We start from the raw sequence: 13754 nt of genomic DNA, 5'->3' as shown, positions 1-13754 counted from the left end.
CAATCTAATTTAGTTGATCAAATATTGACGCGTTTTTTATGAAAAAATGATATATCATTTTAATTATTGGTGCATCATCAATCACAATACTATTACCTTATTTATATTATTAACAGTATACTAATATTTAGTCAAGTAAATTTGATTGTGCGACTTGATTGCAATAATTCTAAAAATTCAAACTAAAAATTACAGCAAATTAAAATTTAAGAATTAAAATGTCACCCTCATAGTTTGAGGACCAAACATGAAATTTACCCTTAACATTTTTTATTCTCAAATAATAAGGTGCACGACACTTTAATTCTCAAACTTTAACCGGTAATAATTTTTGGCTTGAACTTTCTGAATTATTATAATTAAATTCTACAATCTAATTTAGTTGACAAAATATTAATGTACCGATAATGCGAAAGTGATGTAAAATCTTAATCACTGTAGTGTTATTAATTATAGTATTGCTACATTAATTCTATATTAACGACACGTCAGCATTTAGTCAACTAAATTGAATTGCGGAACTTGATTGTAATAATTTTAAAAAATTCATACCTGTTACTACAAATTAAAGTTTGAGGACTAGAGTGCCAGTCTCATTATAGCTTGAGGATCCAAAGTGTAATTTATTCTAATAATAATAAATTAAAAATTTTAAGAATATATTGGGTATAATTTTATGTGCAAAATTCAATGCGCTCATAAATAATGTCCTGCACATAAGATTATTCCCAAATGCTTACCAGCAGCAAAACACATACATAGCGGGCGCGCTTGGTTCGAAGTCGGAATCGAAATCGGAATCGGAATCAAAATAAGCTGGAATCGGAATCGGAATGACTCATTATCTAATTCTATTTGGTTCATCACCTGAATCGGAATCGGAATTAATCATTCCCATTGTCGGTGTTTGGTTCAGGTGGATATAAAAAATATAATCAAATTAATATACTAGCATTATCTTTTTAATATATTAATTTAAATTCAAATTAAAAATTAAATATTAAAAATTTACATCAAAATTTTGAAATAATGTCAAAATTTTAAATCTATTTTTTAAAAAAATTAAACTTTGAAGTTGAGTGGATAATTTAAAATATGAAACTAAATTTTGATTTATTCAAATTCAAATTTAAAATTACAATTTAAATTTAATTTGAATACATAAATTTAATTTAAGTTTGAAATAAAATTTGAATAACATTTTATATAAATTAAAATTTAATTTAAATTCAAATTCATAAGTTAGATTCGAAATACTTGATTAAATTTTAATTTTTAATTTAAGTTTAAATTAAAATTTAAAATTATATATTTAATTTTAAAATTTTAACTTATATTTTAATTAGAAAAGTTGAAAAAATAAATTTAATCCGAATAAATATTCATTCCGTCCGGATTCAACTTTCAATCCGGCCTCCTAGGCCGGATTGAAAAAAGAGGTGATTGGGGGATTCTCATTCCACTCGGAAATCGGAATCGGAATAAAACTCCCGCGTACCAAACACCCACAAACGGATTTATCCATTCCGATTCCGATTCCAGGGTGAAAAAGAAGCGAACCAAACACGCCCAGCGTGTCTGATAGTAAATTATATAGAATCAGCATCCCAACCACAAGTTAAAATAAATCTAATAAATTCGAATGTGATGTAAACCAACTCTACTTAAAATTTTTGAAATTTTAATAAGAATCAGTTTTTGGTTATGAGGTTTTAGATAATGAAAGCGAGTTTTGGATAATCAGCACTCTTTTTTTTTTTAAAAAAAAAACCTTGATATGTTAAAAGGTGAAAATACTAGGATTGATTATAGAGGGGGGTTTCAATGTGATCTTTTACTTTCAAACTATTGAGCTCCATAACAAAATCTTGTTGATAACATGAGGTAATTAAAAATGTATAAAACTTATCAGAATTATGAGCCGTTTGAATTTAGTTGCCCAATCTTTCAAAATTTTAATTTTACTAACCTTTCAGTTTGTTTAATTTAAGTCAGTTAATGGTACATGCACTATAAAATTTAAAATAATTATTTACGTTAATGAACTTGTATATAATTGTAGAATTGCATAAAATATATTAACTACATCTCTAACGATAAATGATACATTCAAAATTTGTAGTCAAAATGCCGTTCACTAACTCAAATCAAATAAATTGAAAAATTGAACAGTAAAATCAAATTCTTGAATGATCGATTGGATAGCCAAATCCAAATAGTCCTTAGTTCAAGAAAATTTCATATGTTAAGTATTATCATAACATAATAATCTACCTTGCATATAGGGGTTCGGGTTTCGGTTTCGAATTTGGTTGTCGGATTCGGATTCAAATTTAAAAAAATCCAATCCGTTGACATTCCTAGTTCTAAACAAGAATAGACTATTATTTGTATACTATGATACCAATTGATGCATGCCGAAAAATACTGACCTTTAATAAAGTAGTCATTAGTATTATAGTAGAAGCATATCCATATATTCTTATTTGGGCCTGCGTTGACTAGTTATTAAAATATAGAAAAACATCAAATATTACCCCTGTGATTTCACACTTCTTATTTTAGTATCATATGATTTAAAGTGTATCAATTTAGTATTCAGTGATTTTACTTTTATCTTTTTATTATCGATTTCACTAATTTTTTTGTTAAATCAGTAATAAAGTTAAAACTAAAGAGTACTAAAATGAATATTCGATAAATCTAGGCGGAGTATCTAAAGTTTTTTTGTATATAATTTAATAAAATATTAACAGAAATACTGATGAAAAGATAAAAATGAAACTATAAAATACTAACTTGATACACTTTAAACCACAGGATACTAAAATGAGAAAGTGTGAAACCACATGAGTGGTATTTGATGTTTACCCTTAAAATTTGTTCGGAGTTTCATTTTAGACCCTATTTTGAAAATAAACTAAATGCCTCCTTAGCTTTTATGTGTCAAGTTGTGTTATTCTATTATCTAATGTTAAGTTCATTGCTAAACGATTACTTATTTATATTAAAAAGGTTTTTTTTTTTTCCTACTTGAAAAGAATATTTATTTATAAAATGATCAGCTTTGCTTTGGAAAATTGTAACGTTTCTCTTGTCAAATAGTAACTTCTAATTCGCCTCTCTAGTGCATGCATGGAATGAAAAATAAAGCAGTTTTTTTCATTTTCATATCAAGAAAATTAATGTGAGATGATAAAATGAACCAATTTAAATTAAACCCTAAACCCTTTAATTATATTTATAGAAGTTTAACAAATTAAGCATTAAATTTATTTTAAAGGAATAGAAGTAAAGGTAAAACTTTGACAAAACTTTGGAGGCTACCATATTGCAATTAACCATTTTAGAAACTAACAATTAATAATTTGTAGTTTATTTATCCACATAAAAAAAGGCTAAATGACAGAAAACCCTCCTGTAAAAACTTGATTTTTCACTTTTCTCTTCTGTCATTTAAAAACCTACATTTTACCTTCTTGTAAAATGAAAAATGTGCACTTCACCCCCTACCGTTAGTGATCCGTTAGGGTTCCGTTATAAAATATTTTTTTATGCCAAAAATACCGCCCCGCCCTCTTCCTTGTTGCTTCGCCTCCCTCCGGCTCGCCGCCTCACCGCTTCGCCCTCCTTCACTGCCCCGCCCTCGGCCTCAACATCGCCCACATCCCCTTTGCCCTCCTCCGCCGCCTCACCTTCGCCTTCGTTGTCCTTACCTACCTCTCCATCAACGCCCATCTCGATTTCCTCCCTACTGTCGCCGAAATCGAGGGGCGGCGAGGGTGCAGGAGGAGAAGGGGAGCAGGTGGAGAAGAAAATGGAGAGGAATCGCGGCCGATCGAGGTGTGAATCGTGGCCGATCGAAGCGACAGTTGAGGAAGATGAGGGAGAAGACGAAAATGCTGAGAGGCAAAATGGTCAGGCAAAGTGTAGGTTTTTAAATGACGGGGGAAAAGTGAAAAATTGGATTTTGACAGGAATGTTTTATGTAATTTAGCCCAAAAAAAAAACCTAGCTTTAGACATTATCCATATATATTGATAAGCATTGAATACATTTTGGCTTTCGAACTTTAATTTGCTGTAATTTTTTGTTCAAACCTTTTAGACTGTTGCACTCAAGTCCACGATGCAATTTAGTTAGTTGAATATATAGTGATGTGTTGTAGATGTGATAGTGAGATAATAGTACTGTGATTAATAACGTGGATATAATTACGATGTACGTCACATTATTATCACATCAGCTATATATTATCGTTCTAATAACATGGATATAATATAGAACTTGATTGCAATAATGTGAAAGTTCGAATCAGAAATTATAATAAATTAAAATTTGATGGCCAAAATGTCATGCACCTCATACTTTAAGGACCTTAACGTCCAATTTAGCCTGATTAAGTTAATTAATACTAGTTATTCACAAACATTTTGCCATTGTACCAACACAAAGAGCCATGAATATAACAAGACAAAAACTTGTTGGCCTAGTGGCCCTAATCTTCTATTAGATTTTGATGATAACAAATAATTATGATTATTGGACTAATCTTTTATCTTGAGTTTTGTATTTTAGATCTCTCTATATTCAAAAAGGATTCAAGATGGGCAATATTCTAGCACCAAGCTTCATCACTTGAAGCTATGCTTGCTTCCTTTGTCAAATAGACAAACTCACTCTCTCTTTTTTTAATTTGATTAATATTATGCTTAGAGTGAGAAATTTTGAGCTAGGTTTAAGCTATTTATTTTTTATCACCTTATAGATCACTTAAACAAATTTCTAACTTGTGATTAGGTGCATAGAATTTTAAAATATTCAAAAAACTGCTCAAGTTCTGTCAAGTTACCATTTCTGGACCCTGTTCTGAGCGCCCTAAAGTGGATTCGAATCTTTTGAGACTTTTTGGATCCTGTCTGTTTGCTGTTCGGGTGATCCAGAAACTTCTTTACCTGATCTGGGCACCATTACTTCAAATTAGGGCAACCGAGGCTATTTGACTTGACAGGTTGCATTTCAGCCCAAAAAGTTCTGACAGCAGACGGCGCGCAATCTAGGCGCCCATATCTTATGGAAGCCCAAAAATGATTTTGGTTAGAGAAAGCGGCGCACGCAATCTGGGTTGTCTAGCAAGAAAGTCAGCACGAGTTTCTGCGCGCCCACAACTTTTGACGGCTCGAATCCAGAGAAAAACGGCGCATGTCAGAAAAGTTGTCCCTCGAGATCTGGGCGCCCACAATTTCTGACGGCCCAAATCCAGAGGAAGCGGCGCGTGTCAGAAAAGCTGTTCCTCGTGTTCTCTACGCCCACAACTTTTGACGGCCGGAACATACAAAGTCAGGAAAAGCGGCGCACGTGATCCGACAGGCAGCTGGCGTGCACAACTTCTGGGTGCCCGGAAACAGGTTTAGGGCGCCCGAAAGTACAATAGACAAAAGTTGCCCGAGGCTATAAATAGATGGTATTGAGGTTTTTCTCAGAAGAAACTTGATAGTTTATTTGAGCTTAAAAATTTCAGTGATTTTAATACTCTTAGCTCCTAATTCTCTCTCTAAACTTGAGTGAAATCTGTAGTGAGATTTAATCTTGTAAAAAGAGAGAAAAGCAAAATCTTGAAGCTTGAAAGAAGAAGGTGTTGGTGTGAAGGATTGGTGCTTGCCCGCAAAAGTATCATCTAGTGGAGATCCAACATTCTCTAGTGTTGAGAAGTTGGCGGGGACGTAGGCAAAGTACCGAACCTCGAAACAAATTGATCGTGTGCTTTTTGAGTTTGCATTTCCTTAAACTCCTCATTTTATTATTTGTTTCGGATTTTTAAATTATTTGATTATTTGACTTTTTATTTTTAGAAACCTAATTCACCCCCCCTCTTAGGTTACCATTTTGATCCTCAAACTAGGGTTTATGCAAAAAAAAAGAAAAAAAAGTCTAGAACTAAAAATGCATCTAGAGGCTCTTCTTCACATAGAGATTATCAAAATAAAGATTTTGATGCTTTTAACTTTATATCTAGAAAAGCTCAAGATAAATTTCTTTTAGGTCGTCCCGTTCAACCTTGCCATAATATTCATCATCTAAATTTTGATTGTTATGAACTTTTGGATAAGCTCACACAAGTTGGATGGGATTTCTTTATTCAAAATTCGCGACCTTTTTATCCGGACCTAATTAGGACTTTTTATGCAAATGCCACTTTTAATTCCGAATTTACTACAATTACTTCCCACTACCGGGAACGTGTTTTTGCCATTACTTCTATCCTTCTTTACACCGTTTTAAACATTCCAAATGACGGCGTTTGCTACTACCAAACCAACACTTGAAACTTTCCTGCATTTTCTGAGGCGCAACTCCGCAATCATTTTCTTTATGAAGATTCTACTTCACGAGAAGATTGCTCTAATCTTTCCTTTCCTCACCGCCTCGCCCACTTTTTACTTACTAAAGTAATTTTTTCTCGAGATGGTCACCACACCACTGTTCAAAAAATGAATCTTTTTCTACTTTATCATCTATTTGCGGAAATCCGGGTTAATTTGGGGTATATCATCATTCGCCACATAGCCGTCGCCGCTTCTCATCCCTCGCGCTCACTTCCACATGGCTCTTTGCTCACCGCCGTCCTCGAGTTCATGCCATTTGATCTTTCTGACGTGAGGCCGATGAAGTACCCCACCGCCATTTCTACAGCTACTTTCTCCACACTTGGCTTCAAGAAAAATCGTCATAGCATTTGGGTAAGAAAACATGTGATTGATTCGCCCAGCGAGCATGGTGATGACACTAACGACGCCGAGGATGATCCTATGCCTTATGAGCCTCCACCTTGAGCACCTTCTCCACCAGTTGAGCCGCCGCCACGAGCATCTCCTCCACCCTTTGAGCCACCCCCTGCTGTGCCTCCGCCTTATGCTCCTCCTCCTACGGATTTTCAAAACCAAGTCTTTAATTGACTTGATAGGATGGAAGAACATATGCATGCTCTACAGACAGATATTTCCGGCATCAAGGCATACATGGACTCTATCTTTGGACCTTTCAGTGCCTTTTATGCCGCGTATGGACCCCACGTTGATCGACCATCCTCCTCCACTATGCCTCCACGAGTTTCGCCTACGGATCATGAGGACGATGAAGAGGATGACGATGATGATGATGATTAGCTTATGTTTCTATCACTTTTTGCTAGTCTCCTTTTATGCTTTTTTTTTGTGATGACAAAGGAGGAGAACTTGCTATGTGATATACTATGATATGCTTGTGGTTTATTATGCTGCTTATGTTTTATTATGCTATGCTATATGAACCTCGTTTACATTTTGATATTTGCTTACATGGTTGCTTACTTCTTTTATTGTGATATATGCTATTTCTATGATTGTGTTATGTGAGACCCCAGATAGTCCTATATATGAGATATAATAGGGCTAAAACTCTTAACCCGGCTTAAGCATTTTGGGTGGTGGCAAGACCCAAGAGGTTAAGAGAGTTAAGCGTGCTAGGACGGGAGTAGTCCTAGGATGGGTGACCCCCTGGGAAGTTGGGGCGTCACATGTTATATATTTGTTAAATATATGCATATATTTAGGGGGAGTATTCTACTCGTTTGCTCTCTACTCATTTAAATATTATATCACATTATTTGTCATCATCAAAAAGGGAGAGATTGTTGGCCTAGTGGCCCTAATCTTCTATTAGATTTTGATGATAACAAATAATTACGATTATTGGACTAATCTTTTATCTTGAGTTTTGTGTTTTAGATCTCTTTATATTCAAAAAGGATTCAAGATGGGCAATATTCTAGCACCAAGCTTCACCACTTGAAGCAATGCTTGCTTCCTTTGTCAAATAGACAAACTCACTCTCTCTTTTCTTAATTTGATTAATATTATGCTTAGAGTGAGAAATTTTAAGCTAAGTTTAAGCTATTCATTTTTTATCACCTTATAGATCACTTAAACAAATTTCTAACTTGTGATTAGGTGCATAGAATTTTAAAATATTCAAAAAACCGCTCAAGTTCTGTCAAGTTACGATTTCTGGACCCTGTTCTGGGCGCCCTAAAGTGGATCCGAATCTTTTGAGACTTTTTGGATCCTGCCTGTTTGCTGTTCGGGTGATCCAGAAACTTCTTTACCTGATCTAAGCACCATTACTTCAAATTAGGGCAACCGAGGCTATTTGACTTGACAGGTTGCATTTCAGCCCAAAAAGTTCTGACAGCAGGCGGCGCGCAATCTGGGCGCCCAAATCTTATGGAAGCCCAAAATTGATTTTGGTCAGAGAAAGCGGCGCACACAATCTGGGCTGTCTAGCAAGAAAGTCAGCACGAGTTTTTGGGCGCCCACAACTTTTGACGGCTCGAATTTAGAGAAAAACGGCGCATGTCAGAAAAGTTGTCCCTCGAGATCTGGGCGCCCACAATTTCTGACGGCCCAAATCCAGAGGAAGCGGCGCGTGTCAGAAAAGATGTTCCTCTTGTTCTCTGCGCCCACAACTTTTGACGGCCAGAACATACAAAGTCAGGAAAAGCGGCGCACGTGGTCCGACAGGCAGCTGGCGTGCACAACTTCTGGGCGCCCGGAAACAGGTTTAGGGCGCCCGAAAGTACAATGGACAAAAGCTGTCCGAGGCTATAAATAGATGGTATTGAGGCTTTTCTCAGAAGAAACTTGATAGTTCATTTAAGCTTAAAAACTTTAGTGATCTTAATACTCTTAACTCCCAATTCTCTCTCTAAACTTGAGTGAAATCTGTAGTGAGATTTAATCTTATAAAAAGATAGAAAATCAAAGTCTTGAAGCTTGAAAGAAGAAGGTGTTGGTGTGAAGGCTTGGTGCTTGCCCGCAAAAGTATCATCTAGTGGAGATCCAACATTCTCTAGTGTTGAGAAGTTGGCGGGGACGTAGGCAAAGTGCCGAATCTCGAAACAAATTGATCGTGTGCTTTTTGAGTTTGCATTTTCTTAAACTCCTCACTTTATTATTTGTTTCGGATTTTTAAATTATTTGATTATTTGGCTTTTTATTTTTAGAAATCTAATTCACCCCCCTCTTAGGTTGTCATTTTGATCCTCAAAACTAATCACCAACTTTATAATTTTCTCAAAATAATCGACCATTTAATTAATCACCACCAAATTATTTTACTTAATTGCGACACCATTTACTTATACAAGCAATTAATTAATCAAATTACTCTTTAAAAGCACTGGTAGATGAGAGGGTTGAACTTTGCAATTAATGATAAAAATCGAGTCCAATTGTATTGAAGCGTTTCTCTAACCAAAAATAGAATGTACAATTGGATTCAATGCTCAAGTTGACATTAAAGAAATGTTGTTGACAATAAATGCATGTGTGTTTGACTTGTCAAACTATTTGTCAGAGTCAAAATGAGAAACCTAATTTTGTTTGATATATATAATTAGTTTTAGGCGAGGTGAATTGATTTTACCAAAGCAATATCTACTATTATAACGCTACAACAAAAATAGTGTACAGCGACGTTTTTAAAATTTAAATGTACCGTTCATCTTTACGAGTTTAGTTTGTGTATTTTATATAATTTACATAACTATATATTTATTAAAATAACCAATTAACTTAAATTTTATATCCAAAGAGTCATCGATGACTTTAATAGCAAATTTAAGATTGAATACTTAAATCAAAATTTTAAAAAATTAAATAGCCGGATCAAAATAATATGTATTCAGGTAAATTTTATACATTTTTTTTAAAAAAATGGGTTGAAATATAAAAAATCTTTTTATAAATATTTGTTTTTTTACTTCCGCTCTCTGATTTTCAATATTCTATACCCGACAAATTTCAAGCTGATATATTTAGCCCCCCTTATCCAAGGTTTCATCTCTATCATTTATACTGAAAATATTTTTAAAAATAACAAAAGTATATTAAAAAATTATTTTTTTATAGAATATATGAGAATAATTTGGTCATTTCACCCTTTCTATTAACGCCGTAATTTTTTGAAAATAATTTTAATAAGAAAGCAAGATGTAGATTATTGAATGTCAAAAAGAAAAAAAGAAATAGATATTTATAAAGAGATTTTTATATTTTAGTAAAAAAAAAAAAAGGTAAACTCCAAATACCACCCCTATAGTTTCTCACTTTTTCATTTTAGTACTTTAGTTTAAAGTGTATCAGACTAGTGTCCTATAATTTTATTTTTATCTTTTCGTCAGTTTTTTCGTTAGTATTTCGTTAAATTATATACAAAACAAACTCTGGATATCTCACCTAACTTTATCGGATATTTATTTTAGTACTTCTTTGGTTTTAACTTCTGCCACTGATTTAACAAAAAATTAGTGAAATCGATTATGAAAAAAAAAAATAAAATCACAGCGATACTAAATATATATACTTAAACCATATAGTACTAAAGTGAGAAAATGTGAAAATATAGGGTGCTATTTGGAATTTACCAAAAAAAAAAAAAAAGAAGTGAGGAGCGGGGGCATTTTGGGTATTCCACGACGGCGACTTTGCGAGGTTGGTTCGCATGCGCCTTCCGAAAACCAGGGGCAACGGTAAAAAACAACCGATGAGTATTTTATTTATTTATTTTATTTATTTTAATTTTAATTTTTATTACGAGATCAAAAGGTGAAGCATGAGGTGGTGGGGCGTCAACGGGAACCAAAATAAAAAGTTTGAACCACGCGGTTTCTCGGAGATTCGCTCACCCAAATAGATCCCAAATTGTTGCCTCAACCAGGTGTACGAGTACATTTCATGCACCGTATCCTACTCAGAGACTGTCTAGTTGCATGAAGTTGTAATTGCACTAAAGTGATAACTTATACGAATTCAAATTCGGCGTTTGGTTTCATGCGTTTGAATCTAACTGCTACAATTGGAACCGCATCCAACAGCTGAGGAGAGTAACTTTAAATAAGAGGTAACTGCACTGCAATAATAACTATATACAAATTCAAATTCGACGTTTGGTTTGATGCGTTTGAATCTAACATGCATCTACAGTTGGAACCGCATTCAACAGCTAAGGAGAGTAACTTTAAACAAGAGGTAACTGCACTGCAATAATATGTACATGCAAATTCAAATTCGGTGTTTGGTTTGATGCGTTTGAATCTAACTGCTGCAGTTGGAACCGCATTCAGCAGCTGAGGAGAGTAACTTTAAACAAAAGATAAGCTTGCTTACTTAATTATTTTTTTTAGAAAAATAGTTTTATTTTCTACCTCCATCGGAGGTAATCTTACAATCATATACACAAAGTGGTAAAATTATAGAAACGCACTTCTCAACTACACACAATCGAACAAATTATTTATAATTATAGAATTTTTGACTGCATCTATCCAAATAAAATATATGTAGTTGTGATTGTTATATCTTGAATTTCATGTATCTCCAACTACGCTGCGTTTCTAATTATATCATCAAACTAAATGGCTCCTTAGATGATTAGAGCCTACTTGTTTGTCTATAAATGAATTTCAGATTAAAAATAGCTCTCAATTGTATTAAAATTCAAGTAAAAATTAATTTTCTTTTGTTATTTATTTGACAGAAAGTTAATGACGATACAATTTGTGTTTATAATCCTATTTATAGATTTTGAAGGATAGTGCTGATCATATTAACAACTTTAAAGTGATATCTGTGATATATTTAAATTTTTAGAGGACACGTTTGAAATCGTCCCAACATAACATAATATAAAATGATATAATAATAATCTGTTTTAAAAAAATTATAATTTCTAAAAATCTAACGCAAACCATTTCAAAACTTTGTAGATGTGGAAAACAGATCATTCTACAAAGAGGAATCGGTGATTACAATTGATTACTTTTGATACTGTTAGCTAGCCAAATTCCCTGACCTTTGACCCGGTCAAAGATCCTCCTCGGGAAGTGTATCGGGAAGAAAACGGCTTCGGAAGGTGACCCTCGAAGTTTGCGCCTTTCGATCGATCAAGCGATTCGGCTGATGAGGGATCGGATCAGCCGTGTTCGAAACCTTTACAATAAATTTGGTTCTGCTAGATGAGCCGAATGTACGGACTAAGCAAGAACTGAAGTCGGCCGAGGAGCCGAATAACTAAAGAATACAAGAATTGGTCGGCTTGAAGAGCTGAATGCCTTTATATTAACTGGTAAGAAGTACAGGAGTTGAGTGTACCGAATGGTATGTAGGCTCGGTTGATTTACTTAAAGAACTACTCCTAGGAAGAACAGTAAGTGCGGGAAATAAAGAATTACAAGTAGACTACTCCTAGATAATGTAAGAAATTGGGAGAAAATAAGGGCGGTCTTTTGTTCACAGGAAAAAGACCTCTTTTTAGGATGTTATTGACCTATTTATAGATCGCCCCTTGATCAGTTATTGCTCTTACATGATCGGTCACTATCTTCTAATTTTTCGGATCACTTTCAGGCCACTTTCAGCCGATCGGAACCGCTTGTAACTGCTTGCGGTTACTGCAACTAGGGGTGTAACAGCCGAACGGCGAACACGAGCGAGCTGGGTCGGCTCGTGTTCGGTTCGTTTATTAAACGAGCCGAACACGAGCCGCTCATTAAGAGTATCGAGCGAAAATTTAGCTCGTGTTCGCGGCTCGTTTATTAACGAGCCGAACACGAGCTAGGCTCACGATGGGCAACGAACAATAAATAAAAAAGGATTAGATTAAATATATATAAAAAATAAATTTATCAAATCTTATCCATTTAAACTTTGATCTAATAGTTGAACTTTACATATAAATAAATCTTTTTATAATTAAGCTCGCATTTATATTTTTATTTGCTAAAAATAAATAATAAAAATATATATTATATATAAAAATATAAATTATATAAATTATATAAATATAAAATATATGTATTCGAGCTGTTATCGAGCCGAACACGAGCGAGCTGACCCTAGCTCGTGTTCGGCTCGTTTATTAAACGAGCTGAAAAATCCAGCTCGTGTTCGGCTCGTTTACTAAACGAGCGAGCCGATCTCGAGTTCATTTCGAGCCGAACACTAGCCAGCTCGCTAACAGCGAGCTGAATTGCCACCCCTAACTGCGACCTCCCTTAATTGGAGCGACGGTTTGCTTTTTAAACTCTTTCGGTGCTCTTGGTGTACAACAATATTGGCGCCTTTGAATGAAATACCGGCGTACCATCTATCCGTGCCTAATTGGCTCAACAGATACTTCAACTTTTTCATCAGTACGAGAGAGAGAGAGAACACATCTGATATATACATTTTACTAATAATGCAAGTATAATATGAATGGATAGGCCGGGTCCAGCTAATAATTTCTCCTCCAAAAGATATTCCAACCGCGTTCAGTTTCGTACCCTCTAATTTTTTAATTTTATTTTTCTTAAAAAAAATTATATTATTATTTTTTTAATAATAGGACCTAATCTTTGCCACGTGTGCTCAAGAAATTCTAACTTGGAATTTTTATTCATCACCATCCTGTGGGTGTCTTGTACGTCGGAAGTCGCAACACATGTGAGCGTCAAGTGGTGTCAACTCTTCTAGAAGAGCTTTTTGGGCACTTTAAAAAAAAAAAAAATAGCAAATTACCTGTTTCATTCATTAAATGAAATAAATTAAGCGTACAGTGTGGAAGCAGCTAGGGCCTCCGATGCAGCGACAAAAGAGTAAAATAAAGCGGAAAGGAGAAATGGAATAAAGACGGAAGAGGAAAGAAAAAAGTGGGGGAAGGCTGGTGTTATCGGCTGA

This window comes from Ananas comosus, linkage group 15, assembly GCF_001540865.1.
Source record: "Ananas comosus cultivar F153 linkage group 15, ASM154086v1, whole genome shotgun sequence".
Lineage (NCBI taxonomy): Eukaryota > Viridiplantae > Streptophyta > Magnoliopsida > Poales > Bromeliaceae > Ananas > Ananas comosus.
Note: the sequence above shows the minus strand (reverse complement) of the source record.